We start from the raw sequence: 27,498 nt of genomic DNA, 5'->3' as shown, positions 1-27,498 counted from the left end.
TCCTCATCTTTTGATATCTTTCCTTCCAGCTTCAGCTGCTTCGGAAAAATTAATTGGGCAGAGGGCGCTGTTAAAGAGAAATTTCATTCTAGTGTTTAATTCCTCCCACCTTAGAGACCGCCAGCTCTTTTGCTTGAATTTAGGACTTTATCATTTTAACCCTGGAGTGAGTGAGACCTTTTTCTCACTTGCATGTGTTTTGACCAGATTTGGATTATGTTTTTACATTGTTTTTGGTGTCTGACAAACTCCATAGGCATCTACTTTTTGCAAAGTGACGCACAGTGCCCTCAGTGCAGTGTCGCAGAGAAATACCTTTCGCTTTCTCTCCAGGTTTAAATATCTTTTCTTGTGTGAACTACTGTTCCCAAGAATAGTAAAGTGAAATTGACTTTACTTTTTCTCTTTATAGGTCCAGCACACCATTTTATGTGGAGTGCTGGGAGGTTACCTAGTAGCCCCATATCCTACATTCTCATGTAAAAACATTTCCTGTTACCCTCACTACTTTAAATTGCTGCTGGCAGTGGTTTAATTTTCCTACCATTTTGCTTTTCTACTGGAGGCTGAATCCTCAGCTGCAGTATTGCACCCATGGGTGACCATTTTGTCAAAATTGCACGCCAAACCAGGTGTGAGCCCTTTGTTGGATTTGTTTAAGTCGTTTTTAAATAAGCATTTTTTTAAAAAAGGGCAATATATGTATATATGTAACTGTTGGACAAGATTGTATGCAGTACCCTTTGTGTACACTACAACAACCAAGTACGCCTGGCAATAGGAACCCAACCTTTGGTATAAGTCTGTACTACACAGGTTGGTAGTTTGTTCGAGTAGCCAGGCCTACCTCAAGAGGGGTCACTGAGCTCTAGGGGAGTTAGAGATTCACACTGAAAAGTATTCAAATAAACTTGCACTACAGATAATAAAACAAACACAAGGTTTCTTGATTAAAAAAGTATTAATTTAACAGTTGGAGTAAGCCTTCTTCAGAAGGGAGCAATATAAAGCAACACACAAATACACTTCAAATAAATTCACACTTAAACCACTTCCTACACCCTCGGGTGACTTCAATAGGGTGCTGTGTTGGGGAGAATTCTCAAAAATGTACCAATTCCCTTCACCTTAGAGACCCCCAGAACCTTTTCTGGATTTTGAGGACTTGATTTTTTTTATTTATTTATTTTTTTTACCTGGAGATAGTGTGACCCTTTTTCCCACTCTACTGTGTTTTGAAATGTTTTACTCTTGTGTTTTCTTTGGTTATGGAGTTTTAGACAACTCCATAGGCATAATCTTTTCATGTCTCACAGCACCCTCAGTGCAGTGGCACAGGGTAACCTTTTTAGGATTTCTCAAGGTCTAAATACCTTCTCTGGGATGAACTACTGTTTGCCAGAGAAAGTAAAGTGAAATTGACTTTACTAGTCGTTTTAAATTGCTAGACCCAGCACACCCTATCTTACAATAGTGCTCGAGGGGTTACCTACTATCCCCTGTGTCTAGAAACTCATGTAGCAGTCAAATGCTACCCTTTCCTCTCCAAATGGCTGGTGACAGTGGTTTTACAACAAACTACCATGATTTTTCCCGACCTCAAACACCAGTAGCATTAAATCGCGGAAGCCATGTTTTGCAAGATGGCGTCTGAGCCCCCTTTGTTTTAAACCGGTGGCAGTCTTCTTTTTTCGCCATTTCTTTGTGGAAAAGTCCTTCTAGAGTTTTGCTCTGCTTGCCAAACCAGGTTTGGTTCCTCTGTTCATTCGCCTTTGGCGGGCTTCAGTATTGAAGACCGCCTCTGGCGCCCGAGTGTCTGGGGTGGGCAGGAAGTGAGGGAGGTGCCCGACACTCCCTGTGCTGAGTCTCCTAGGAGACACAAATGCAGTCTGACGTGATTGGCTGGCTGACTCCAGCAATGACAGCCACCCTGCTGGGTGAGTGGCAGCTAGGCCAGAATGAATGGGACGAAACTGGATAAAAGGCAAGTCTCTTGGCATGGAAGGTAGTGTCGACCAATGGAACAAAAGAACCGAAGACGAGCTTGAAGAGGACGGCTGCTGCAACTCCTGGACCGTTGATTTGCCTGGTGAAGCCCTGCTGCAGGTCCGAATCGCGGAGTTCATCTCGACAGAGAAGCCCTACAAGGACGACGTCTTCCTCCCTCTGAGTTGGTGGGACCAATCAACTCGACACTAAGCCACCTGGATGCCATTCTCGAAGGTGGTTGTATTTTCCTCAGAGTGCTGCAGGAAACCGAATAACCAGGGAGAGGGACACCAGTCTGTGTGCTTGACTACAGCTATCGGAATTGAAGATTTCCCAGTGCTGGCTTTTTGACCAGTACCAGTGCAGTGCAGGAGTCCGATGTCCTCACTCTTGTCCCCACAACTGAGGCTCAGGAACAGCAAGATCTGCAGGAACTGCCAGGAAAAGAAGTCTTCAGCTGCATCTTTTTCTTTGTTAGTAAGGTACTGTGAAACGAGACTGAGAGTACTCACCTCTCGTGGTGAAAGTGCTTGAAACGTTTGCAACTAGCAGGCCTAATCAGCTTGTGACCCAACATATAATTCTTCTTGTTACAAACTACTTCTGAGAACTTCTACAGAGACTTGACCGTTTACTTACCAGAAACGTTTTTACCTATCCAAGACTTTAGCCCATTGACTTTGGCATAGTCTATTGAATTGAGACCTCTGGTGAAAAAGTATCTGCACTGTCTAAAACTGTAATCCTCTTATGTTTTATATTCTGAAACTATTCCTTTTCGCTCCTCCTTCAAAGTATTCTGAATGCCATTTTGCTCCCCATTCAAAGTAGTCTGCCTCAAACCTAACGAGTATAGTACGGAAGTATATTTGTGTGTGATTTAACTGCCTCCTTCTAATGAATGTCTTATAACCGACTGTTGAATAAATTAAGTGTTTGACCAAGAAACCTTGAGTGTAAGCGTTTATTTCAACACCTGTGATTGTAGACCTCTGTAACATCATTACAGCTTGCATTCCTTCTTGAGATGAGCCTGGCTGCTCAGCTCAGCTACCATAAAATGGGTAGTACAGACTTGTACCAAAGGTTGGTTTTGCTTACACCTGTAGTCCTAGTTGTGTGTAGTGGTCCCAAAGGGTACTGCATACAAACTCTGCCCAACATGCTGTTGACATTAATATATCACTGTTGCATTTAGAATATTCTTGAGGGATGTCAAGGAAAAGAGGGTTCAGAATAGACAGTAGTCACACAATTATTCTTAAGGAGGTAAGTAATTTCAAAATAACCCCTCAATCCAAAGCCAGTTAACCCTTTACTTGAAGGAAGGCAAAACACATAAGCAAAAGAGAGAATAGTCATTCAGGGAGCCAGGCCAGCCAATGTTAAGTTAGCAAACGTCAATGTGATCTGAAGCGCTTCTTGCAGGTAAGTAGGTCTTTAACAATATTTAAAAAGTCTTTGTTGAATAGAAGAAATCAAAGTAGGCCCACAAGCTGATCAGGCTTGTGAGGTAATGACGCTGATAGCAGCTCTACAGATGCAACTAAGACAAGCCTCCAACGAGGACAAGTAAGTTTACACAACAAGAGGTAAGTTCTCTTAGGCTTTATAGTACCTTTTAGGTTGAAGAAAAAAGTGCAGCAGATGACTTCTGTTCCTGTGCAGATCTTGCTGTTCCTGGGCCTCAGTCGTGGGGACAAAGGGGAGGACTTCTGGGGACTGCACTGAAATGGGACGGTCACCGCTCGCAACCGGCAAACTTCAAACAAGTGGCTGTTGGGGATGTCAGCTCCTCGCGTCTACCGCAAATGGCAACACTGCGGTTCCTGGCTGTCGAGATGGGCTTTCCTTGCATCTGGGGTCCAGCACTCTGAGGTGACTCAGGCTCGGTCAGTCCTGCTACCTGGTAGTCCGGAGGATCTTCCTGAAGCTCTTGGCCAACTTAAAAGCAATGCACACAATCTGGTGTTCCTCTCCCTGGCTATTCGGTTCCAGCAGCGACTGCATTGCAAATTCAACCAGCTTGGAGAGGATGTCCCGGCGGCTTACTTTTGGAGTTGATGTAGGGGCTTCTCTGTTGATACGAATTTGGAGTTTCAGCACAGCAGCAGGCCTTCACCTGGCAAACCCAACGGCCCAGGAGTTGCTGTAGGCGTCTCTTTCAAGTTCTTTGGATTCTTTCGTCCAGTGGTCGACTTTGCCTTCGAAGCCAAAAAGCCTCAACTTTTTTATGCAGGTTTCTCCCATTCATTCCGGCCTAGCTGTCAATCACACAGCAGGGTGGCTGTCCTTGCCGGACAGCCAGCCAATCACCTAAAAGTGCATTCCTGTCTCCAAGGAGGCTAAGCACAGGGAGCTTCGGGGCACCTCCCTTGCTTCTTGCCCCCGCCAGACACCCAGGATCCAGAGGTAGGCTTCACTTGTGAATCCCACCAAAGACTAAACAAAGGCACCAAACCTGGTTTGGGGTGCAGAGTAAATCTCAAGAAGGACCTTTCCACAAAGAAATGGGGGGGGGGGGGGGAAGACCAGGGCCATTTTGACAAAAATGCCACCATTGGGTGCTTAACTGCAGCTGCAAACGCAGCCCGCATTAAAGGCACACCACGGTAGTTAAAAGTAAACCACTGCCCCAGCCATTCATTGAGGATAAGGGTACATAAAAATGTTACACGAGAACCTAGACAAAGGGGATACGAAGTAACCCCTCCAGCACCCTTTTGTAAGATAGTGTGCTGGGTCTAGAAAGTTACAAATGTAAGTAAAGTCAATTTCGCTTTACTGCTCTTGGAAACAGTAGTTTATCCCAGAGAAGGAATTTAAACCTTTGGGAAATCTGATACTTCCCTGTGCCACTGCACTGAAGGTGTTGTTACACAATGTAAAAGATGATGCCTATGGAGTTTGTCAGACTCCACAACCAAAAGAAAGTGTTCAAAGTCACATTAAAATACATGAGAGAGTGGGGGAAAAGGAGCTCACTCTCTCCAGGTTAAAAATTAAGTCTTAAAATCCAGTAGCTGGGGGGGGTCTCTAAGGTAGAGAGGAATTGGCACATTTTTTAGAATTCTCCCTAACAATTTGATATTCCCCCTACATCTGCATTAACCATCTCAAGGGTTGGTGGTCTGTTTAAATTACAAAAGTATATCCATACAAGTATGGTCTAAACTTCAAAGACCACAAAGTGGTAAAACATTCTATGGTTTCCCACCTTGTTTCACGGTCCTTCAGTTTTCTACTGATGAAGCAGATGGGGCGCTCCCTACCTTTCTCATCCAACTGACTCAGAACTGCACCTATATTGTAACGCTCACCTGATATCTACGGGAACGCCACTCAGCCTGCTTGGACCAATCACGATTTCAAACCCTTCCCTGGAATCTGTTCGACTGGGGACTGGGTCTTAAATACAGGAGTTCTCGATTTTAACTTTATAGTCTCGTTGTTTGATTCCCCCTCTTCCCTTGAGGACCAATCCTTCCCTTATGTCTTCTCCTCACCTTGTTTTCTTGTGTCATGGGTTCTCCGTCCTGCTATTTAGAGCAGGGTTGCATCAGGTGATGTGGGCGCTGCGCGACCTAGCTGCTTCACTGGTGCGGGTCCAGTGAGTCTGGGCTTGCTGTAGCTTCAGCCTGATAAGGTAGGTTTGTTGGTTCTTGGCGAACTGTCCTTTTCTTGTCTCTTACCCCCTTAATGATTTCACCTTTCTCTCCCTTAGGTGTTGGAAAGGGTCGGAATGGTGGTGTGCAGCTTAAGGGAGCCGAGCGCTGAACGGTGAGTGAAAGCGTGGTACTGCTCGCTGCTTCTTATGCTGACCTATGTCTCTTTGTCCCTTGCAGACTGCTGCAATGTCACAGTATGGCTGCCGTTGAGAGAATAGGATGCGATGAGTAAGCACGGTGTGCGGCACCTTATTGTCTTTTATGTGGTAACCTGTGTTGTCCCCCCCACCCCTTGTAGGTCGATGGCGTGCTGAAGTTACCAAGAGCGACTCGAGTTCAGGTAAGCGTTTGACTCTTCACACTTTTTTCTGGGATCGGGATACGAGAATGCTTGCTAATGTCTTTCTCTCATTCCTTTCAGGATGCAGCGTTCTGGGATGAAAATGACGCCGAAGAGCTGTCTGCTGGACCGGAGGATCATTGGATGGAAGCCGGATTCTCCTAGGTAAGTATGCTATTGATGCTGTTCTTGTTCTTTCAGGTGTGCGGGATGCAGAGGAAAGGCAGAGGCCTCCAGGAAACCGATCCGAACACGGTGAGTGTCACGCTGCAGGCGTAGAGTAACTCAAAGCGTTTTTCTCTCTGCCCGGGCGTGGTTTAAATAGCCTCCAGGTATCCCGGCATCCCTAGGTCGGGCCACACCCAAATGGCTAGACCCCATAACTCAGTTCTGGAACTGAGTTGTGGGGGCATCTATATTGCCCCAAGTCCAGTTCCAAGTCAGTCTTCAGAATCAAGTATGAGCCTGGCGCCACAGGCGCCAGGTCTGACTCCAAGTGGGTCTCAGAGATGGGGAGCCCCTCAAGGTCCATGTGGGGGATCGTGGCCTGGCTCCAGTGTTTTGCCTATGGGAGCTAGGGACAGGGATCATGACATATACCTGTATTGGAAGCATCGGTTAGTACAATAAAGGATTGGTTGTAGTCGGGAGCTCTCAAGACTGGGGCTTGACAACAGGCTTTCTTAAGTCCTTGCCTTAGTGCACTCGTCATTCCACCTGACCACCTTGGGGAATTTGGGTGAGATCATTCAAGGGAGAAGCTATGGTCCCATAGTTCTCAATGAAGTTCCTATAGTAACCTGTGAGACCTAGAAAGGCTCTCACTTGGGTTTGAGTAGTAGGGGTGGCCCAGTCTTGTACAGCTTGTACTTTGCTAGGCAAGGCCTTATTTCACCTCCTCCTATCTCATGACGTTTACTTGCCTTTATGGTCAGATTGGCCTGCTCAAGAGCCTGCAATACATATCCTAAGTGGTCAATGTTCTTTCCAAGTAGGGCTGAACACTGCAATGTCATCCAAGCATGCCGTGCAGAAGTCCTCCATCCCATGCAGAACATGATTCACCATCCTTTGGAATGTAGCAGGTGCATTCTTTAGTCCAAAAGGCATCACCTTAAACTAGTAGAGGCCTCATTGGTTTGAAAATGCAGTTTTGTCCTTGGCATGGTCTGTCAGGGCTATTTGTCAAATGTATTGAGGTACTGTTTGTCCATCAGCTCATCTGTCCTAGGTAAAGGATGGGCATTAGTCGTGGTGACTGCATTAAGAGCTCTATACTCCACACAGAATCTCAACTCCTTGGATCCTGCCTTTGGCACTAGTACAACTGGACTAGCCCATGGACTTGTAGATGGCTCTGTTACCCCAATATCAAGCATCTTCTTGACCGCTTCCTTTATGTGGGTTCTTACATGGTCTGACATCCTGTAACCCCTGCTTTTGACAGGGAGACGGTCACCAGTGAGAATCTCATACTGGCCCCAATGGGTCAAGCCTGGTGATAGTGAAAACAGAGGGGCAAACTGATTTAACAGAATGTTGCACTTATCCTGCTGTTCCAGTGTCGGATCAGAAGAGAGATGAACTATCTCCCATCTAAAGGTTGTCCCCTGAGGAGGTCATGCTAGAGGCTCACTCTCCTCCTGAGCAGAGGCTAGAAGCAAAGCTCCCAGTTCTGGCCTAGAGACATGGGCCTTTAGGCGGTTGGTGTGAAAGACCCTGGGGGCCTCCTTAGGATTGCCTAAGTCCACCAAATAATTGACATCCAAGTTTGCCCACAACCTTGAAGGGTCCAATCCATTTGTCCTGTAAGGCCCTCTGCCTTGTAGGTACCATAACTAGACCTAGCTGGTCTTGAGTAAACTCAACCATTTTGGCCATCTGGTCATGCCAATGTTTAACCAGAGCCTGACCTGCTTTCAAGTTATCAAAAGCTTGTGTTGTCATGTATCATTCTCCTTCAGAATCCGAACACAGTCAGTGACTCTCACTGGCTTGTGGGAAGGACTCTCCAACCCTTCCTTGATTAGGGTCAATGGACATCTAACCGCATGACCATAGCGGAGCTCAAAGGGGCTAAAGCCAACCCCTTCTTGAGGGACTTCTGTATAAGCAAAGAGAAGGCATGACAGTAGGTGGTGATACCATAGTTATTCGTAAGGCAGACAAAGGTGGGGCCATCGTTCTACAGGACAGGGAAAAATATATCCACGTGCAATAGACAACTACTTGACCTGACCTGTTATCGCCATTTGGACGAAGATCCAACCCCCAAACTCAAAGGTGTCATTGACGTCAAAGTTGAAAAAACAATACAAAGGGACTGGATCACCTTGAAAGAGGCAGATTTTCGAACAAAAGACAAACCAAGGATACCTCAATTTTACACACTGCTGAAAATCCATAAATCCTCATCAGATCCACCTGGAAGGCCGATTGGGTCAGGAGTTGATTCCATATTAGAACCACTGTCAAGGTTTGCCGATGCCTTTCTTCAACCTCTAGTCTGGCAAATGACGACATACGTTCAGGACACAGTCCAGATGATCCAAGAAGGTGCCGCTTTCAGCCCTAAACTAGAGATTTTAGTGGTTCTGGATGTATTAGGATTATACACCAGTATTCCACAGAAGGCATTGTTGGAACAATGCTTGAAGAGAAATTGCTGGCAGACCACACAGTAAGGAAAATTCCCATCTCCTTAATTCTTTGTGCCGAAATGAGTGTGCAAGAGAACTACTTCCATTTTAACAGATTTTTACCAGCAGATCCAAGGCACTGCGATGTGCGCCACATTGGCACCCAGTATCTCTAACCTCTATATGGAGCAGTTCGAACGAACCAAAAACAAAAGCACATGGCGCAGATATATTGATGACATGTTTGTCATATGGCAGGGTACAGAATGTGACCTCCTACAATTTCTTGCTTGGATTAACACTCGGGACAAATTTCTTGAATTCACATTAAAGTACAGCAGAACCAATTTGAATTTTCTAGACATCACCATATCAGGTAATGAGGTTGCTAACAAACTTTTTGTCAAACCATACAATAAACCCACTGACAGAAACTCAATGTTACATTACGACAGCTTCCACCCGAAACATGTCAGGGATAACCTGCCTCTGGGACAGTTCCTCAGACTCTAACGTAACAGCACTTAACAAACATGATTTCTTGACAGATGGTACCAAAATGCGGGATAATCTACAGGACGCGGGTATCCTAAGGAAGTGACAGAGCGCTGAAAAGAGCCAAGAATAACCATTGTGAGGCTCTGTTGGAATATTAGGAACACAACACCTCTAAAAAACAAAACTAGTTTTTGTGAACACCTACAGCAACATGTCAAACCAAATTAAGAAAATCATCTTAAACTGGACTATTCTAGACAAAAGTGAGCCGCCACCTCCAAGACCCACAGTAGCTTTCAAAAGAAGCAAAAACATCAAAGATCTTGTCACTCGAAACGATATAACCATAAGAGCCAAAAAAAGATCACTGAAACCTGGAATATGCCTTTGTCGTCCACTTCCCTTGCGGCCAATGTACGTATTGCAAATTCAACAGCAAAAGCACAGAGGTCTCTTGGTTTATCTTCCCCCCCCTGGCGACAGAACAAACATACGAATTGCAACTCCGCGATGGTAATCTATGCCATCTGGTGCCCATGCCATAAGATCTATATTGGCAAAACAGAAAGAAGAGTGACAATACAGATCGGGGAACACAAAAGTTGCCTCAAAAACAGAACCAGCAATACTCCGATGGTAGACCACTGGGTTGAAAATCAACACTCAGTTGATATCAAATGGACAGTTCTTTATAAATTACTACCCAGCATGGACACGAATCGAGACAAACGCACTCTGTTTCGAAAGGAGCAAAAAATTATTTTTCTTACTAAAAGTGCCCTAACCGTACTTGATGAAAAAATCGACTGGCAACAAGTTTAATGTATGCGCATTATACCCTCCAATGAACCAGCAGGAGCAAGTTGGGTATCCACACAGCGAGATCCAACACTTGGTTGCTAATGTGGAATATTCTGCTCCCATGCTTGTACCTTTTTTTAAGCTGGCATTTGGGCCCAGAGACAACAAGGTACGCAATGTGGAATTCTCTGCTTTGATGCTCTGTACCATTTTAGCCTGTAATTGGGCCCAGAGACTAGGTATGTACCACAAAAGGTTTTCTTTCCCATATGGCGTTGTTTATAGTTGTTTTCTCATACAAACGCCTGTCAGCTTCGCATGGACAAGCCCCCATTCGGCTGTATTCTCTAACTTTTTAGAGCCGTCTTAGTCATAGAACAAGATCCACGGTTTTCACTTCTGACCCTCTGGGGGTTTGACCATACGGACCGAGTTTCAACGGTGCAACCTACATTTCACTCTGTCCAATGATGAGGCATGCTCCGTAACGTTGGTCAGTATTTAAATGAGATTAGCAGGTCACATGACCGCATGTCTCCAGACCCATAGGTTATGGATCCTTAATCATGCAGCACCGCGTATTTCGAACGGGTAAGTGACTCTGCGCCCCTATGAGTCTGCATGTCAGTAACAAGCGAGTCGACCTCTGCAGACTCTTATTTTCCCTGTTTGCTGCTCCTAACGCGCTTGTACCTTCCCATTTCCGCTTTACAAAAGGCGAGCTTTGGCCCTGTAAATAGATAAACGCCAAAATGAATGGCTTTTACTGCAACCTCAAATCTCTCGCAATTTTCCCGATGCAATCCCGGTTTTGAATTCTGGGTATCCCTAATACCTCATCTTCCTCAGCGGTTCTGCAGAAACCGTTATTCCAAACAGTCGCCTTAGCCAGCCCCGACGTACACTCTGTACTACACTGCGACTGCACTGGGCAGTCCCCGGTATACCAGCTTTCCTGATACAGCTACAGCTCAGGCTTGCGTAGCATGAACCTAAAGTGTAATCTCACTTGACGTAAAGAGACATTTCAGCTTTGTTACTACTTCACGGGCTTCAATAAGGCCAGTCACACTAGTGCTTAGATTATCATTCAAGCAGTATTTTTTTCTCTCTTCACTTAAACATTTTGATCGGGGTGGTTCGTGACTAATCTTCCGCACTGGCAAACTACTCCAGCACAGGAATTTCTCTGCGATAGGACGCCCAATGGTATCCCGTGCTACCGATCTCCAGCAATTTGCGTGCAGAGTATCTTGCAGCCAATGGTAAGCGGTCTGCATGAACTTTTTAATTGAGTTTGTGGAGGGTGTATTCTGTTGGGGGGAACGGCCTCAATAGCATCCGGATTCTAAATGGGTTCACCGTGGGGACCTTTTAGGACAGCATGCTGCTATTAGATGGACATAGATGCGGATGGCCATGGGGAACCTTGCCTCCAGTTTTAAGTATCTAGACACACGCAGTGGGTGATATTGACTCTCTCCCTTTCCCCCCTGTTTTGGTTTGGAGAGCTCGCCCTTTTCCTACTTTCCCTTTTCTAACGCCTTGTGTTCCGCTTTCGACAATAGCCCGATGGGCCTTTCAGTTGCCCTGTTGTGTATAAGCACGGTATTCTATACCATTAGCATTCTTATGTTGAAATTAGGACATGATTGAATGTTGCAAAGGGTAATTTTCCCCATGTTTTTATTTTCAAGCAATTCATGGTGAATTTAGCGGCCACGCCTTGGATTTGTCATTAACTTGATATTAAGCATCCTGGGGCCCGTGAAGTATTTTTCAGCAACACTCCGAGTTTTCATGTCAAATTTATATTGCTGTCTATTGTGTCAGGAAACATTCCTTGTTGTGTTTTAGCAGAATTTGCACATTTGTCTGTGTTTTGTTTGTTACTTGTTGACAGTCCCTGATGAATTTTGATGCACAGTTATTGCACTTTATTTTGGAAAGAAACATGTTGGAATGACTTGCATGTATGTGGATGAATGAGTAATGGCGAGCTTGTACGGAGTGTTAGATTTAACTAATATGCATATTTGCACAGCACATGACACTTTTATAACACCACTGACTGTTTGTTTTAGGCCATTTGATCCAATACCCTTGACCATTGATTCACTGTAACTTATTTTGCACTGTTTGTTTACTAGTGTTTCATTTGTGTATGCCTATTTTGTGTTGAAACCTTATGGTGCACATTGGCACCCGGTTAAATGATTTATATATGTTAATAAAACTTTTTATATATTTTTTTAAACATAGACTCATTGTGTGCCTCTGAATGTAATGCATTGTAAGTACCAACTGGTCTCTTTGGTTTTTCAAACTTGTCCATTGTACAACATTGCGAAAACAGTACCATTGCCTAACCTTAATGTTTGTAGTTAAAGGTGGTAAACCTTAATGAGGGTTGGTTAGCAGTGGGTAGTGCCACTCCCTCAGCCTCTTTCTGTGTGTATTGATGGCAGTAGGAGGTCCCACTTTCTTCTAAGGGTTTCTTCTAAAGCACCTATCATGCTCTTCATAGTGCAATTAAACCTCTCTACTACCAACCCATTGGTTTTGGGATGGTAGGCTGTTGAGAACTTGTAGCTCATTCCAGTTTTTCCAAATGGCTTGCATGTAGGGGGACATAAAATTGGTCTCCCTTTCCTGACATTTCCTCCTTAGGAAAACCTACCCTGGTAAAAATACCAAGCAGGGCCTTTGACACTGCCTGAGCAGTAACAGTCCTCACAGGTATGGCTTCAGGATACCTGGTAGCATGGTCTACCACAACCAATATAAATTGGTTGCCTGAAGATGTGGGATAGTCTAATGGACCAACAATGTCGATTCCTACCCTCTCAAAAGGGACTCCCACCACTGCAAGAGGCACCAAAGGTGCCACATTCTTGGCTCCACTCTTGCCAGAAGTCTGACAAATATGACAGCTTCTACAGAATTTATCTACATCAGACCTCATCTTGGAGCAATAGAAATACAGAGAAATCCTTTCCTTGGTGGTCTTAAAACTTAAGTGACCAGCTAAAGAAATCTCATGGGCTAACTGCAGAAACTGGGCTCTCCCCTCCTGAGGCACTTAAAAGTATTCTGTAGTCCCCTGGGTTAGACTCAGTAGGTTCACCGTTGAGGCGGCCATCCTCCCAGTATAACCTGTGCTTTCCTGGCTCTTGCCCATCCAACTGGGAAGCTGCATGTTGGGGAAGTCCTTCAAGAATAGGGCACTCTCTTTGACCTCTGCTGAAGTCTGCCCTACAGGGGCCACCTTCTGCAAGCGAAGTCTGCAGCTCAGGATGGTCTTTAGGATCCAGATCTCCAACAGGGGGAAGGTCTTCTTCCAGTTGTCGTCAGTAGCAGATGCGCCATCCTCTGGTTGGACCTTGCACTCCGCCTCAGCTGGTGGAGGGGTCACTGGTGTGACCTGGGACTGTCCTCTCGGGGATGTTAAGGATTCCAATCCTGCGTTACACACTGGACCAGGATACTTGGTCTTAGCCTGGGATGTGGTGCTCAATAGACCGTCTCACACTCACACCCCTGTTTACAAGCACCCCGGGTCACAATGGACCATGAACCAGGCTGGTTGGTGAAAAATACAATATTTATTTATTTTTAAAGTTCCCAAAAATCACACATTTTAATATTTGGCAGCAAACACCAATGGGGTGATGGCAATGGAAATGGAAGCCATGCACTTGGTTAACCTTCTAGGAGAACATATCCAAAGCACAATTGAATAAGAGCACTTTTTGAATTGGGATAGATAGCACCCACTTTAAGGTTTCCCCCTGCAATGTTCCCGAAAACCACAAATAATCGAATTCTGAGTGGATAGAAAGAGGCAGCAGTCAGGAATAAGAGGCAGCAAACCGAATCAAAGTCCGACCTTCCCTCACAAAATGAGGCAAAAGGATTTTAAACCCTTTGCAAAGGCCTAAAATGACAGTCAGGTTTTGATAATTGCGTATTTAACTATGCATTTGTTTTATCACAGTATTAGGGATGTTCTCACTATCCACAATCAGGCAAGGTATAACAAAAGCATACAGTTCACAAAACAGATTGAAATTGAAAACCCAGTGCATCTGAGTTCACACATGGAAAAGTAGAATTGTTTCTAGTTTGCAGTTTTAAATGCCAAAACATTTTTCTTTTCAAAAACTGGTGAAAAACACAATCGGAATGCGTTATTTGGGCAGAGTGAGATACACAGCACAGGGACAATATAGAAGTTGAAGGAGGGCTATTGCTGGTGAATTGAGAGCGATTTGGAAGGTAGAATGAGTTTCGTTTTTAGGAAAATAGAGCAGTGAAAAAATCGGTTTTAAAAATGAGGCAAATTTTGCTTAAACTAAATTATTTAGACTATTGTTAAAGAAAGCCACGGTACGTTCGCGTCAATTTTTGAAGTCAACCTTTTCCCGCCGGGTTCTGATCTATGTGGGAATTAATTTAAATTACTCCAAATATTACTAATGAGTTACAAGATGAGGTGAATGAAAGCATTGCGCTAACACTAGTGAACAAGAACAAGGTGCACGGAAAATTAGAACAGTCTAGACAAGTTATCAGGGTATGGATACGGTTGCTTAGAGAGTGGAACAAAGACAAAATTCAAGATGGGGTAGACTGTTATGGGGTGGGGGATACTCCCAGTCCGCTCTTAGATTTGGGATTAGGTACAGTCAACCGGGTTCTGGAACCCAGGGCTCGGGTCACCAGGTAGATGCGGACTCTCCTAGCGGAACAGCTTGGCCTGTCTGGTCACTGGATACAAGGACAGCTGGATGGCAGGGTTGCAGCAGGCATGCGGTTCGTGGGCAAAAAGCCGGTCTGGTTTCAGGATGATTCCCAAAAGAAGACTACAGCTTTTCCCTTTGGTTATTTGGGATTTTTAGTGGGATTTCTGGATTGAGGCCTTGCTGGGATGGTCAGAAATGCTTTGGCCTTGTGGAATCAGCTATGCTTTGGCTTTGCAGTGGGATCTGGAATCTGTCAAGATGGATGTAAAAGATCAGGAGCGCAGGCAATTCAGGACGAGTGTGTCCAGAGTCCTGGCATCCACTCTTTATAGAGCATGGTGACATCATAGAATTGTATGGTGGGGCAGGCTTAGCTAAGCACGCCTCTAAACCACTGGATTAGTCAGGAGTGATAGTTACCACCTTCCTCTGAGCTGGTTGGGTTTCAAGGGCATGTCAGATTTATGATGTGAGTTTTACAATGTCCAGAACCTTCCACAGTTCCTTTCGCTAAAATCCAGTTTTTCCATAAATGGCACATTTGTACAGTTGGGGCATCTTAACAAATTGCATAAGCAGGTTACATATTTTATGCAGAGCTTGCCGGGCCAACTCTCCAATTTGTAAGACATTGTTTCGCCCTTTTTTAGTGTGAAATATTCGGTCTAAAATTCTATAACTTTACATGTGTGCATGGATTATCATTAGGCATATCCGTTTTGAATTTTACATTGGCATCATGTACACCTTCCTTGGAATACCCAATTCTCTACCATTTCTGTTCTCAAGGTGGCAGTGAAGGCTACGTCTTCAATTAAAACCCACAAAATTACATTAAAACTGTCAACATTTTATATTCCTGCGAATTTCTGTTGCAAAAATAAACGTCTTTAAAAGTTTCTTAATAAAATAGTCTTTTGAAACAAATGGGCATTCTTTGTCCTTCACTGGAACCATTTTTCTCTTCAGCTTCCACCAACTGTCAATTCATCCCAGTGTGGGGAGGTGGTTTCCCAGTTTGATTGAATGTTTATGGCCTCCTCCACTTCACAGGTTGGTGTCGAAGTTTCATTGGAAGAGGCCTCAGCCCAGACGAAAGACTGCTAACATAGCAATTATCACTAGTGTGTGTTCTAGCATCTACTGTGAGGGTCCTTCTGTTGCTGGCAACCCCTAAGCAGAAACCTGTTTGGGGCTGTTTTCACCCATGTAGCCAATGCAATTGAATTCCTGATTTTCTTTATTTTTGTTATAAATCAGAATAAACCTGTTGAATCGGATCTCCCCCATGTGTCACAGCGCAAAACCCCATCACATTGCAGGACCTTATCCAACATTCACTTTTAAACAAGTATTTTTCTTTATTTGCAAAAGTACATTTAAACATGTGGTGACTGCTAACCTTTTCCTTGCACATTCGGTTTTTTCTCTTCCCTCTGAATTACCACATTGTTTTGTATCCAGAGTTGGTCTCTTGTATGCAGCAATTTGTTTAAAGCACAGATGCACTGAAATTGACATGGGCCAAGAGAGCCAGGGCCTTTTTGACGCATTGATCCTTGACCTTTTGTAGCCAAAAAGTAAAGCGTTTCCCATGTAGCTGAAGTAAAGCTTCTTTTGATTTCTTCAGAGCTGAACAGCTTGTCATTCAGGGATACTGCTCTTGTCTGCTGGAGCACAATGTGGATAAGCATGGCAAGGTCTCATTAATAAATGTATTGTGATGAGGAACAGGGGGGAAAATGCATCAGAGGGGCATCATTTTTAAATGTAAATATTTCCCTTTTTCAATGGGAACTTTGGGCTTGCAGCAAAGTAGCGCTGCTTTTTCACTCCCCTTCTTTTGTACATGTAAGAACACACTGGCAGGCTTACTCAGTGTGCCCCCTTGTTCTATCCTGCCGAATATTTGCTTGGCAAGATGGTGCAGCCACCTTTTTGTAGTTTCAAAACGCAGTTTTGCCGTGAGGCAGTGGTGCTCACAGGAGGCAGCGCAGGCATTTTACTGCTTCTGCTGAAGTGCAGCTTGATTATGGAAGGGAGTACAGCTGAGTGGGTAAATCTCAAAATGTCCTGCTTTGTGCGCAGGAGTGCTACACTTCTTATTTCCTGAGACCTTGGGTTTCCCCTTTGTCTCTGCTTTCCTGGAGGTAGAAGTGTGTCCTTCCTGTGGATTGGGTGTTACAGGTCCTTCAACAACCCACTGAGTCATTTAAAGTGAGCGCTCTGGCCTTCCTAGTCTGCTCCTGCTTCCTTTTACTGGGAGGCCTGGGTGTGCTTGATACAACTCCAAGAGTCATTCTCCAGCAGGACTCTCCCAGGCACCTCACTCTGAACACTGGCAGGTATTCTTGCAGTCGTATTGTTGCACCGAATGAGAGGTGGTAGTATTGGAACAATCTGGACAGGGCCTCCAGCAAGCTTAGTTGGGCCTTTGGGTGCCTTAGCAACATCCTCAGGTTTAGGTTTGAAAAAGGTTTCATCCACCACTGTTATGCTGCCCCCAGTGTCTCTTATGGCGGGGTCTCCTGACCATTCACAAGTACACTGTCCTTGTAGTATTCTTGTGTTATCTGGAATAGTTATGCACATCAATTGGTGAACATTTCCACTTGCCATATGTACTCCTCCCTCAGGGATGAAGACTAAGGAGGCAGTGTGGACCCCTGAAGGTTTAACCTTGCATCTGGGATCCCCTTTGACATGGTCAGTAGACCCACAAGCATAACATTTACCAAGTGTTTTCTGTAATGGGGGTTTCTGCTGATCTCCCTCTGGTTTCACTAGACTCGCCTGGTTTCCCATGTGGCTTACCCTTATGTCTGTGGCCCTCTTTTGGATGGGAGGTTTTAGAATTCTGTCTTTCGTGTGCTGCTTCCTCTCATCTTTTTTGTGAGTGGCCCCAGAATACGTGAGTAGCCCTGTTGGCAACCCACAAGTCAGCAGCTTTTGCTAGCTTCTTTGGATCAATCTCTTTTGAGTCGGCCAGGTGCTGTCTCAGCTCAGGAGAGCAGGCATGAAAAATAGACTCCAACAAAAATAGATTTCTCATTCCCTCAAAAGATTTCACTCTAACCCTTAACCCAACCATCTAAGTTTTTCAAACATTCACACACCCAGGTAGCCCAAGGTGTACCATCAGTCTTTTTGAGGGTCTTAAACCTCTTAAGGTACTGGGAAGGAGTTTTCCCAAATCTAGCTATCAAAGCTAGCTTCACATTTTCATACTCCAGTCTTTCAAGTTCCCCCACCTCTGTTACAGGATCGGGTGCAACCTGGGGGAGCCTAGACAAAAGCCAAGGAATCAACTGATTCCCGGTGAAACCCAGAATCCCCTAACTGTATTAAACACCCAACCAATCCAAAATATCAAGTTTCACACCATAGATACTCACTGCTTCTTTGGGCTGGAAGACCTAGAGGACTCTGGGATAGAAACATTTTCAAGAGACGATTTTCTCATTCAATAGCATGTTTCCATTCCCCTAACTTTGATGTCCTGATGTTTCGTTTCAGCTTGGATCTGTAATCTTGTGAATTCTAACTTGGGTCTAATTTTCTCAAGAGACACACATTCTGGACTCGGTGATGGACCATGTGGGTCCCAATGGCTAAAGGTTGAGGCAAAAGGGCCTGTTGAGGCAAAGGGCTCTCGTCTTGAGAATCCGCTCCCTCTTCTAAGACATCAGGGTTGGACTACGCATTATCATCCTCATCAATTTTCACATTTCCTGGGTTAGTGGGTGTGACAGGCCTACTAGCCAGACTTTGATGATTCAATAATCGTGCAAGTCATTTTTCTTTTAACGGGGAGATTCCTGACCTTCCACATTTCTTTCAGTTGCTCTACTGTTAAAATGATCAGGGTTTCCTGACTGAAGTTATCCATATTTGGCATGCTAGAATTGCTTTTCTAGTGGAGCTTAGCCTTGTGAAAGTTTTTAGTTGAACACAAGCGAAGTAAATTCTTAGTGTAACAACTGTACAATAGATCCTCACCGCCTGCCACCAGTGTTAGGCAAAATTGTATGCAGTACCTTTTGGGTGCACTACAAAAACCTTGACCTCCTGACAATAGGAACCCAACCTTTGGTATAGGTCTGTACTACACAGGTTGGTAGTGTGGTTGAGTAGCCAGGCTTATCTCAAGAGGGGTCAGTGTGAGCTGTAGGTGAGTTAGTGACAAGTACTCAAACTTTTACACACAAGGTTTATTGATTAAACAATTATACGTTTGTTTAACAGTCAGTTTGAATAAGCCTTCAGAAGGGAGCAATATAAAGCAACACACAAATACACCTCAAAAAATAAACACTCTTAATTTTCGAAGTCAACAAATACCCATTTGGGATGGCCCAAAGATTCTACCTGCAAATAAGAGGTCCTGGGAGGCCCTCTACCAGACATTAGTCCTGGTTACGAGAGCCTTACCCAGAGTCTTTAGCTCACGATCTTTCAGAGGAGAAATATCCAAAACATATCGGTCTTTGTCCTGCCCTGGGGCAGTGCAGCATCAAAATGCTAGGCAATTCTCTTTTGAACTTGGAGAGGCACAGCGCCACCCTACTGGTGAGGTTCAACCAGACTGAAACACGTGTCTGGGGTTGCTGTTGGTACTCTTGTTCAGAAGAGAATTGCTTAGCATTTCAGTGCTGGACTGCCCTAGGGCAGGACAAAGACTGATATGTTTAGATATTTCTCCTCTGTGAAAGATGGTGAGCTAAAGACTCTGGGTAAGTCTCTCGTAACCGGGACTAATGTCCGGCAGAGGGACTCCCAGGACCCCCCTTGTTTTTTTCAGACACTACCTACACCCTCAGGTGACTTCAATAGCTAGGGTGTTGTGGACATTAATATATTACTGTTGCATTTAGAATGTACTTGAGAGGAGTGCCAAAGAAGAGGTTTCAGAATAAGACAAGTATTCACACAATTATTCTTAACAAGGTTAGTACTTTCAAAGAAAACCAATGCAAAGTCAGTTAACCATTTCCTGGAAGGAAGATAAAACACATAAGCAATAGAGTCGTCATTCAGGGAGCCAGGCCAGCCAAGGGTAAGTTAGCAAAACTCAAGGTGAACTGAAGCACTTCTCGCAGGTAACACAATCTTGCACAATGTTTTAGAAATCTTGGTAGAAAAAGTAGAATCAAATGTAGGGTTACAAGCTGTTTGGCCTGTGAGTAGTAGAAGATGCAAGCAACTCTACAAGAGAAACCGAGACGCGCCTCAACTGAGATCAAGCAAGGTGGCACAACAAGAGGGAAGTTCTCTTAGACTGTACAGTACCTTTTTAGGTTGAAGAAAAGTGCAGCAGATGGCTTATGTTCCTGTGCAGCTCCGCAGATCCTGGTGTTCCTGTGCCTCAGTCGTGGGGACAAGAGGGAGGTCTTCTAGGGGCTTTGCACTGCAATGGGACGGTCACCGACTGCAACTGGCAATCAAACAAGTGGCATTTCGATGTTTCAGCACCTCACGTCTACCACAAATAGCAACACTGCGGTTCCTGCCTGTCGAGATGGGCTTTCCTTGCATCTGGCCTCCAGCACTCTGTTGTGGCTATGGGCTCGGTCAGTCCTGCTTCCTGGGAGTCCGGAGGATTTTCCTGGAGCTCTTGGCCAGCTTAAAGGCAACGCACGCAATCTGGTGTTCCTATCCCTGGCTGTTCGGTTCCAGCAGCGGCTGCAGTGGAAATTCAACCTGGCTTCGAGAGGATGGCCAGGTGGCTTACTTTGGAGTTGATTGGTCCCACCAACTCAAAGGGAGAAGTCGTCCTTGCGGGGCTTCTGTCAATACGAATTCGGAGCTTCAGCACAGCAGCAGGGCTTCACCGGGCAAACTAATGGTCCAGGAGTTGCAGAAGACGTCTCTTCCAAGTTCTTCTTTGGATTCCTTCGTCCAGTGGTGAACTCTGCCAGCTAATCACCTAGGAGTGCATTCCTCTCTCCTAGGAGACTAAGCACAGGGAGTTTTGGGCACCTCCCTCGCTTCCTGCCCCCACCAGACACCCTGAAGCCAGAGGCAGGCTTCACTCGTGAATCCCGCCAAAGACCAAATTAACAAAGGGACCAAACCTGGTTTGGTGAGCAGAGTAAATCTCTAGAAGGACCTTTCCACAAAGAAATGGGGAAAGAAGACTGGGGCAATTTTGACAAAAATGGCACCCTTGGGTGCTTTACTGCAGCTGCGTAAGCAGCCCGCAGTAAAAGCACACCACAGTAGTTCAAAGTAAACCAGTGCCACCAGCCATTCATGAGGAAAGGGTAACATGAAAATGTTACAGGAGAACCTATACAAAAGGCGATACTAAGTAACCCCTCCAGCACCCTTTTGTAAGCTAGTGTGTGCTGGGTCTAGAAAGTTACAAATTTAAGTAAAGTCAATTTTACTGTACTGCTCTTGGAAGCAGTAGTTTATCTAAGAGAAGGTATTTAAACCTTTGGGAAATCTGAAGGTGCAGTGACAATGCAAAAGATGCCTATGGAGTTTGTCAGACTCCACAACCAAAAGAAAGTGTTCAAAATCACATTACACTACATGAGCGTGGGAAAAAGGGTCTTGCACTCTCCAGGTTAAAAATTAAGTCCTAAAATTTAGCAAAGTTGCTTGGGTTCTCTAAGGTAGAGAGGAATTGGCACATTTCTGAGAATTCTCCCTAACAGTCACCCATGGATGCTGTACTACAGCTGCCTCTGCACAAAAGGTAGTAAAAAAGTAATCATTGCCACCAGCCATTTAAGTCTGTGTAACAAAGTTAAGTGGGATATGGAGTTATTCCCCAGCACTCCACATAGGGTGGTGTGTGCTGGACCCACAAAAGAGAAAGCTAAGCAAGTTCTCACTGTTCATGGAAACTGTAGTTCACACCAGAAAATGTATTTCAAAATTGAGAAGTCCAAAGGACTTCTCAGTGGCACTGCATAGAGGGTGCTGTGTGTCACTATGCAAAAAGCAGATGCCTACTAGACTCCATTAAACAGTAAGAAATAGACGTCCCAGTCCAAGAAACAGAAAGAGGGAGTAGTAAACGGGGACACCTGCGTTAAAAATAAAGTCTAGAGTCCAGCAAAGGTGCTCGGGGTCTCTCAGGTTAAAGGGAATTGGTACAGAAACTGAAAAGTATCCCTAACAATCACATCAGCTACGTTTAAACTCCACCTGACGGAAAAGTTGCTCTTTCAGCTAAAAGGTTGTCTGGACTTTTTTTGGCATGCTATTTTCCACTAAGAGTCACAATTAAGCAAATCCGGAGTTGATTTAAACCTAGGATGGCATCTGCCAGATGTAGTTTCAACATTGGTGGTTGTGATTTATTCAAAGCTTCCTTCTTGAATTTTTTTTCAAATTGAAAAAGGTTATTTTGCTCTTGACTTGGCATTTTATAATGAATAGGATTTTTGCAAATCTGAGACTTTGTTGAAGTCTGGACAAGTCTGGCATAAATGTTTATAGCGCATGCAAGTCTAAGCAATAGGTGATTTAAAGTTTAGAAATGTGGATAATATGAGCATCATTTATATGAATATGTAGATTTCTGGACCCACTCTCCATAAGGGACCAACCTTCTTTTTTTATTCACATGGTAGATAGTTGTGGCACAGACATTGCCCATCATGATGGCATGCATTTCCCTGAAGTCCTGCAAGTCTGTTGCCCTCTCTAAAATTTAAATGTATGCAGCCATGCAAGCCAGGGCTCTTCACAACGCACCACCCACTTCAAGGGTCCTAGAAAGAATGTCTCTCTAGCAAATTTCGAATGGATTGTGTCCTCCAACATATTCCTCATCTTTGACATGTAATGTCCACAGCTGTGCTACTTCAGACATTTTTCGGCAGAGGGCATCCTGCGTCGATGACGTTGGGTTGATGTCCCTCGAAGGCCTCAGTCGAGGGCGACGTCACCGGATGTTATAAATGGGGCGCACGGCGTCTGTAGCTTCAGTTTTTTCCGCAAACGTCTTTGCTTCAAGAACTCAGCGTGCCTCGTGTATTCTTGGTGAATGTCTTCATCTACCCCTCCGACGCTGTGGTCTGGCTTTAAGACTTGCTGGGACTCAAGAGTCTAATATGTAGATTACGGATCCGCACGGCATTTGTTTGTGGTGTCTGGGCGAGAGTCATGTTACCGACGACTGTTCGAAATGCCAGTCGCTGACTGCTAAGGCCTTGCAAGAGCATAAGGGGAAGTTAAAGGTAGGTCGGGGTACTAAACCCAGTAAGTCCCGTAAATCTGCAAAAGGGATGTCCACTGATAATTCGAGGGGTGACTCTCCTTGTCGGAAGGAGTCCCGGGGGTCTCGATCCCGGAGTCGGTCCCGCCACTCGTCCTCATCTTGGAACTCACGGAAGTGGCGTCAACTTCGCCTTACCCGTCGGATGATGGCTCAGCGAGGAAAGTGGCTTGTCCTACTAAGTCTTTGACTCTGAAGGAATGGGAGGCCTTCAGGGAGCAGATGCTGGCGATTTGTCAATCCCACGGCACAGTTCTGTCCGCGCCTTCGGAAGAAACCGGCAGGGAACGGTCTTGGTCCGATGCTCGCGTGCCTTCGGGCCCGGGTCCTCGGCACGATTCTCATCGGGAATCGTGGAGGTCCCGTTCAGACAAGGTTTAGGTTGATCGCCAGACGTGCTAGTTCCAGGTCTCAGTCTTCGTCCACGGCGAAACCGGAGAAATCTGGTAAGGGCTTGTTGTCGGCTTTGGCACCGTGTTCGTTGGATACGTATGTCGAAGCTTTGCCTTCACATCAGCCCTCAGTGCCATCAACGCCATCGGCGCCCTTGACTCCTTCGGGGCCTTTTGGCGGGAATTTGCAGATGGAGGTCCCTAGCACTGTGGATCCTCCAAGGAAGGCTAAATCCAAGTCTGAAGCCTGTTAAGGAATCCAGACCCACTTCTGTTGGTCTTGAGTTCTTCCTTCCTCTGGATGATATCTGAGGATGAGGAGAGGTCAGACTTGGAATTTGACCCTGTTGAGCCTGATATGGCTCCTGTCTTTTCTGGGGAAAGTCAGTTGGAAGAGTTGCGCCAATCACTCCATGCCAGTGGCCTGGACACATCTCCGGAGGTGGAGTTTGGCAGCCTGAGCCTGGGGCTCGTGCATTGTCCTCTTATCGGAGACTGATGGCTAGAGTTACTGAGTATCTTGGTTGGTCTAGATGCATTTGTTCAGGATGACTTGACATATTTTCGATCAGGGTCCGTCCACTGACCCAGTGTTACCTTTTCATTTGACTTTGCAAATAAGTGTGGCGAATGCTTGGCAGATCCCGGAGTCCCTTCCGGCAGTTAACAAGTCGTTAACTAAAAAATACTGCCCTTCCAGTAACGACCCCAGCTACCTATCCACTTAACCCACTCCCGAGAGTTTGGTGGTTCTGGCGGCAAATGAAAAGGTAACACTGGGTCAGTGGACGGACCCTGATCCAAAATATCAGTAAAGTCATCCTGAACAAATGCATCTGGAGTCCTAGACCAACCAAGATACTCAGGGTTTTGCTCCAGATGTACAGGCCAGTCTTCTGAACATGCCCTTTGATGGCTCTCATTTGTTTGGCAGCAAGGCTGACTAGAGCCTTGAGAGGTTGCAGACTTACAAAGCTGCTGCTAAATCTGAGTGCAGCAGTGCGTCAACCGCCGCCTTTTCGTCCTAGGGGAAAACAGTGGAGGGGTGGTTCCTTTCGTTACTACTCCACTTTTGGTAGGACGAGAGGAGCCGGCAATCAAAGGGGTCAATGAAGTACCCGTGGTGGTCGGGGAAATGGAGGTGCCAAATCCGCTCAAGCAGCAGCCTCTTTGCCTTCAGGCGCTGCCACAGCCGCTCCAAAACAACTGAGGCCATGTTCCATTGTTCGCCAGTTAGGGGCAGACTGTCTCAGCATCTCGTAGAATGGCGAGCTATTACTTTGGATGCGTGGGTCCTGGAGACAATAGCCTACGTCTACTGCCTGCCCTTCCTAAAGCGGCCTCACGACAATCCACTGGGGAGTCTCTCTTTGAAGCTGCCAGATCCGCTCCTTGTGCAGGAAATCTTAACCCTGCTGGATAAAGGCGCTATAAAACTGGTGCCTGTAGCGGAGAGGAACGAGGGATGGTATTCCCCATATTTTTTTTTTTCATTCCAAAGAAAGACTGGAGATTGAGACCCATCTTGGACTTGCACTGGTTGAACAAGTTCCCCCGGAAGGACAAGTTCAAGATGGTTACTCTTTCTCAGGCCCTTCGATTTCTAGATTGGTTGGTGTCTCTGGACCTACAGGATGCTTACTTTCCTGTGCCGATTCATCCAAAGCACAAAGTACCTGAGCTTTGCGGTTGGCAGCTCACACTTTCAGTTTCGGGTCCTGCCATTCGGATTGACCTCCGTCCCAAGGGTCTTCACTAAGCTAATGGTGGTGGTGGCAACGTATCTCAGGAGGGGGATTCACGTCTACCCCTACCTGGATGACTGGCTGATCCAAGCACGTTCTCCCGAGCAGGCTCTGGATCATGTCTCACCTGCCGCTCCCTCCACAAGCTGGGCTTCTCCCTCAATTTCAAGAAGTCACATCTGACACCTCAACAGCTCCAGTACATCGGGGATGTGTTTGACACGTCCTTGGAAGTGTTCGCCATCCAAGGTGAGTGCTCATCACATTGTACAGATGGTGGACAAATTTCAACATGCACAGAGTCTTCCTGCTTTCGTATTCTTAAAGTTGCTCGGCCTCATGGCATCCTACATTGTTCTGGTGCCAGAGGCCAGACTGCAGATGAGATCCTTGCAATGGGCACTCAAGATGCAGAGGTCCCAATTCTCAGGCAAGATGTCGGATCCTGTTCAGGTTCCACTCTGTCTCGCAGGATCTTCTGTAGTGGGCCAGTGAAGGGAATCTGATGGGTGAGACATTTTGGCAACCTTGGCCAGAAGTGGCGGTGGTGACGGACGCTTCCCTTACAGGATGGGTGGAGCTCATGCCGACAATCTGACCGCAAGCGGTCGTTGGTCTCTGTCGTAGTCCAAACTCCACATCAACCTGTTGGAGCTGAGAACCATCAGGCTGGCCATGAAGGCTTTTCTGCCGTCTCTGCGGGGGAAGAGTGTTCTGATCAAGACTGACAACACAATGGCCATGCATTACCTCAACAAAAAAAGCAGGGTTAGGGTCACTCACGTTGTGCAGAGAGGCAATGCAGCTCTGGTTCAGGGCAATCCAGCAAGGAATTTCACTCTCTGCAGTTCATCTGGCTGGAGAGGAGAATGCAGCGGCGGATACTCTGAGCAGGCAAAGCACGATCTCTCACGAATGGCAGTTGGCTCAGGAAGTCCTTCTGGAAATCTTTGCCCTTTGGGGAACCCCACAAGTGGATCTGTTCGTGACCAGTGCCAACCGGAAGTGCGAGAGATTTCGCTCAATGGAATTTCCTCCGAGAGGAGCCTTAGGGGACGCATTGGTTGTGGATTGGTCATTCCCACTTCTGTGCGCGTTTCCTCCAGTCCCTGTCATTCCTCAAGGTCTAAGGAGGTTGCAGAGGCTCGGATCCCACATGATCCTCATTGCTCTGGATTGGGCCAGGAGAGTTTGGCACCCCGACATTCTAGAGATGTCCATCTGTCCTCCACGCCGTCCTCCCTACCGAGAGGGGCGGTCGGGCTCTCCAGCCAGAGGTCAAGACTCTCAACCTTCACGCTTGGTTTCTGAAAGGTTGAGATATATTGATTGGTGGGACCTCCCGGATGACGTGATGGAGATGTTGCTTTCGTCTAGGCGGCCGGCAACCAAATCCCTGTACCGTTGGTGTAAGTTTTGCAACTGGTGCAGAGGACACAGTCAATCCTTTTCAGTGTTCCATTCCCATGGTTCTGTCTTTCTTGCTTTCTTTGGCCCAAAGGGGTCTTAAAGTAGGTGCCAGGTACCATTAAAGGTTACCTGGCGGGGCTGTCTATATTCAAGCGCTCGTGTGAGGAATGTTCTTATTTTAAGGTTCCTTTGATTTCTCAATTTCTTAAAGGGCCCACTAATGTGTTCCCTCTGTCACCGTTTCAGGTGCTGGTTTTGGATTTGAATTTGGTCTTGAAATTTCTGATGGGTGCTCGGTTTGAACCTTTGCACTTGTCCTTTTGAGACGGTTGTCTTTCAAGATGGTTTTCTTGGTTGCGGTTACATCCGCTCGCAGAGTGTGAATTGCAAGTATTTTCATCTAAGCCACCCTTTACTGTGTTCCACAAGGATAGGGTTGTACTGAGGATACGTCCATCCTTTCTACCTAAGGTAGTGTCTGAATTTCATTTAAGCCAGAAAGTGGTACTTCCTGCTTTCTATCCTCCTCATTCTGGTAAGGAAGAGGAGGGACTCCATAGGTTGGACCCTAGGAGAGCTCTGAGCTTTTATATTTCTAGGATGTCCAGGGTAAGAGTGGACGACCAACTCTTTGTTACGTACACTGGACACCTATTGGGCCAGGCTGTTAGCAAACAGACCTTGTCCAGGTGGATTATCCTCACCATTACTGAATGTTACCGATTGGCGGGCAAGGACCCTTCTGAGTGTTTGCGAGCTCACTCCACTAGGGGAATAAGCTACTTCCACTGCCCTGCAGCGGGGAGTTCCTATTAGGAATGTTTGTGACACAGCTACATGGGCTTCTATCCACACCTTTGTCAAACATTACTCCCTGGATACGCGCCATGGTCAAGATATGGCCTTTGATAAAGCAATCCGTTATTCTGCCATCTGATTGGGTATTATAAATTCTTCACCCTCCTCCATTTTCTGGTACTGCTTTAGGAGTCTGTCAAAGATGTGGAATACGTTGGAGGACAAGATCCATTTGAAGAA

The 27,498-nt window shown here is 45.8% G+C and overlaps 1 protein-coding gene across 11 annotated transcripts in view; it reads left to right on the top strand.

Moving 5' to 3' along the window:
- RNMT (RNA guanine-7 methyltransferase) overlaps window positions 1-27,498 on the top strand; it is a 480,952-nt gene that overhangs the window by 426,929 nt on the left and 26,525 nt on the right. The gene's annotated exons all lie outside the window — the stretch shown is intronic.

The sequence above is a fragment of the Ambystoma mexicanum genome, chromosome 5q, assembly GCF_040938575.1.
Source record: "Ambystoma mexicanum isolate Mex_15411 chromosome 5q, UKY_AmexF1_1, whole genome shotgun sequence".
In the NCBI taxonomy this organism is placed as follows: domain Eukaryota; kingdom Metazoa; phylum Chordata; class Amphibia; order Caudata; family Ambystomatidae; genus Ambystoma; species Ambystoma mexicanum.
The sequence above is the reverse complement of the archived record's forward strand: the minus strand, read 5'-3'. Positions and strand labels throughout refer to the sequence as shown.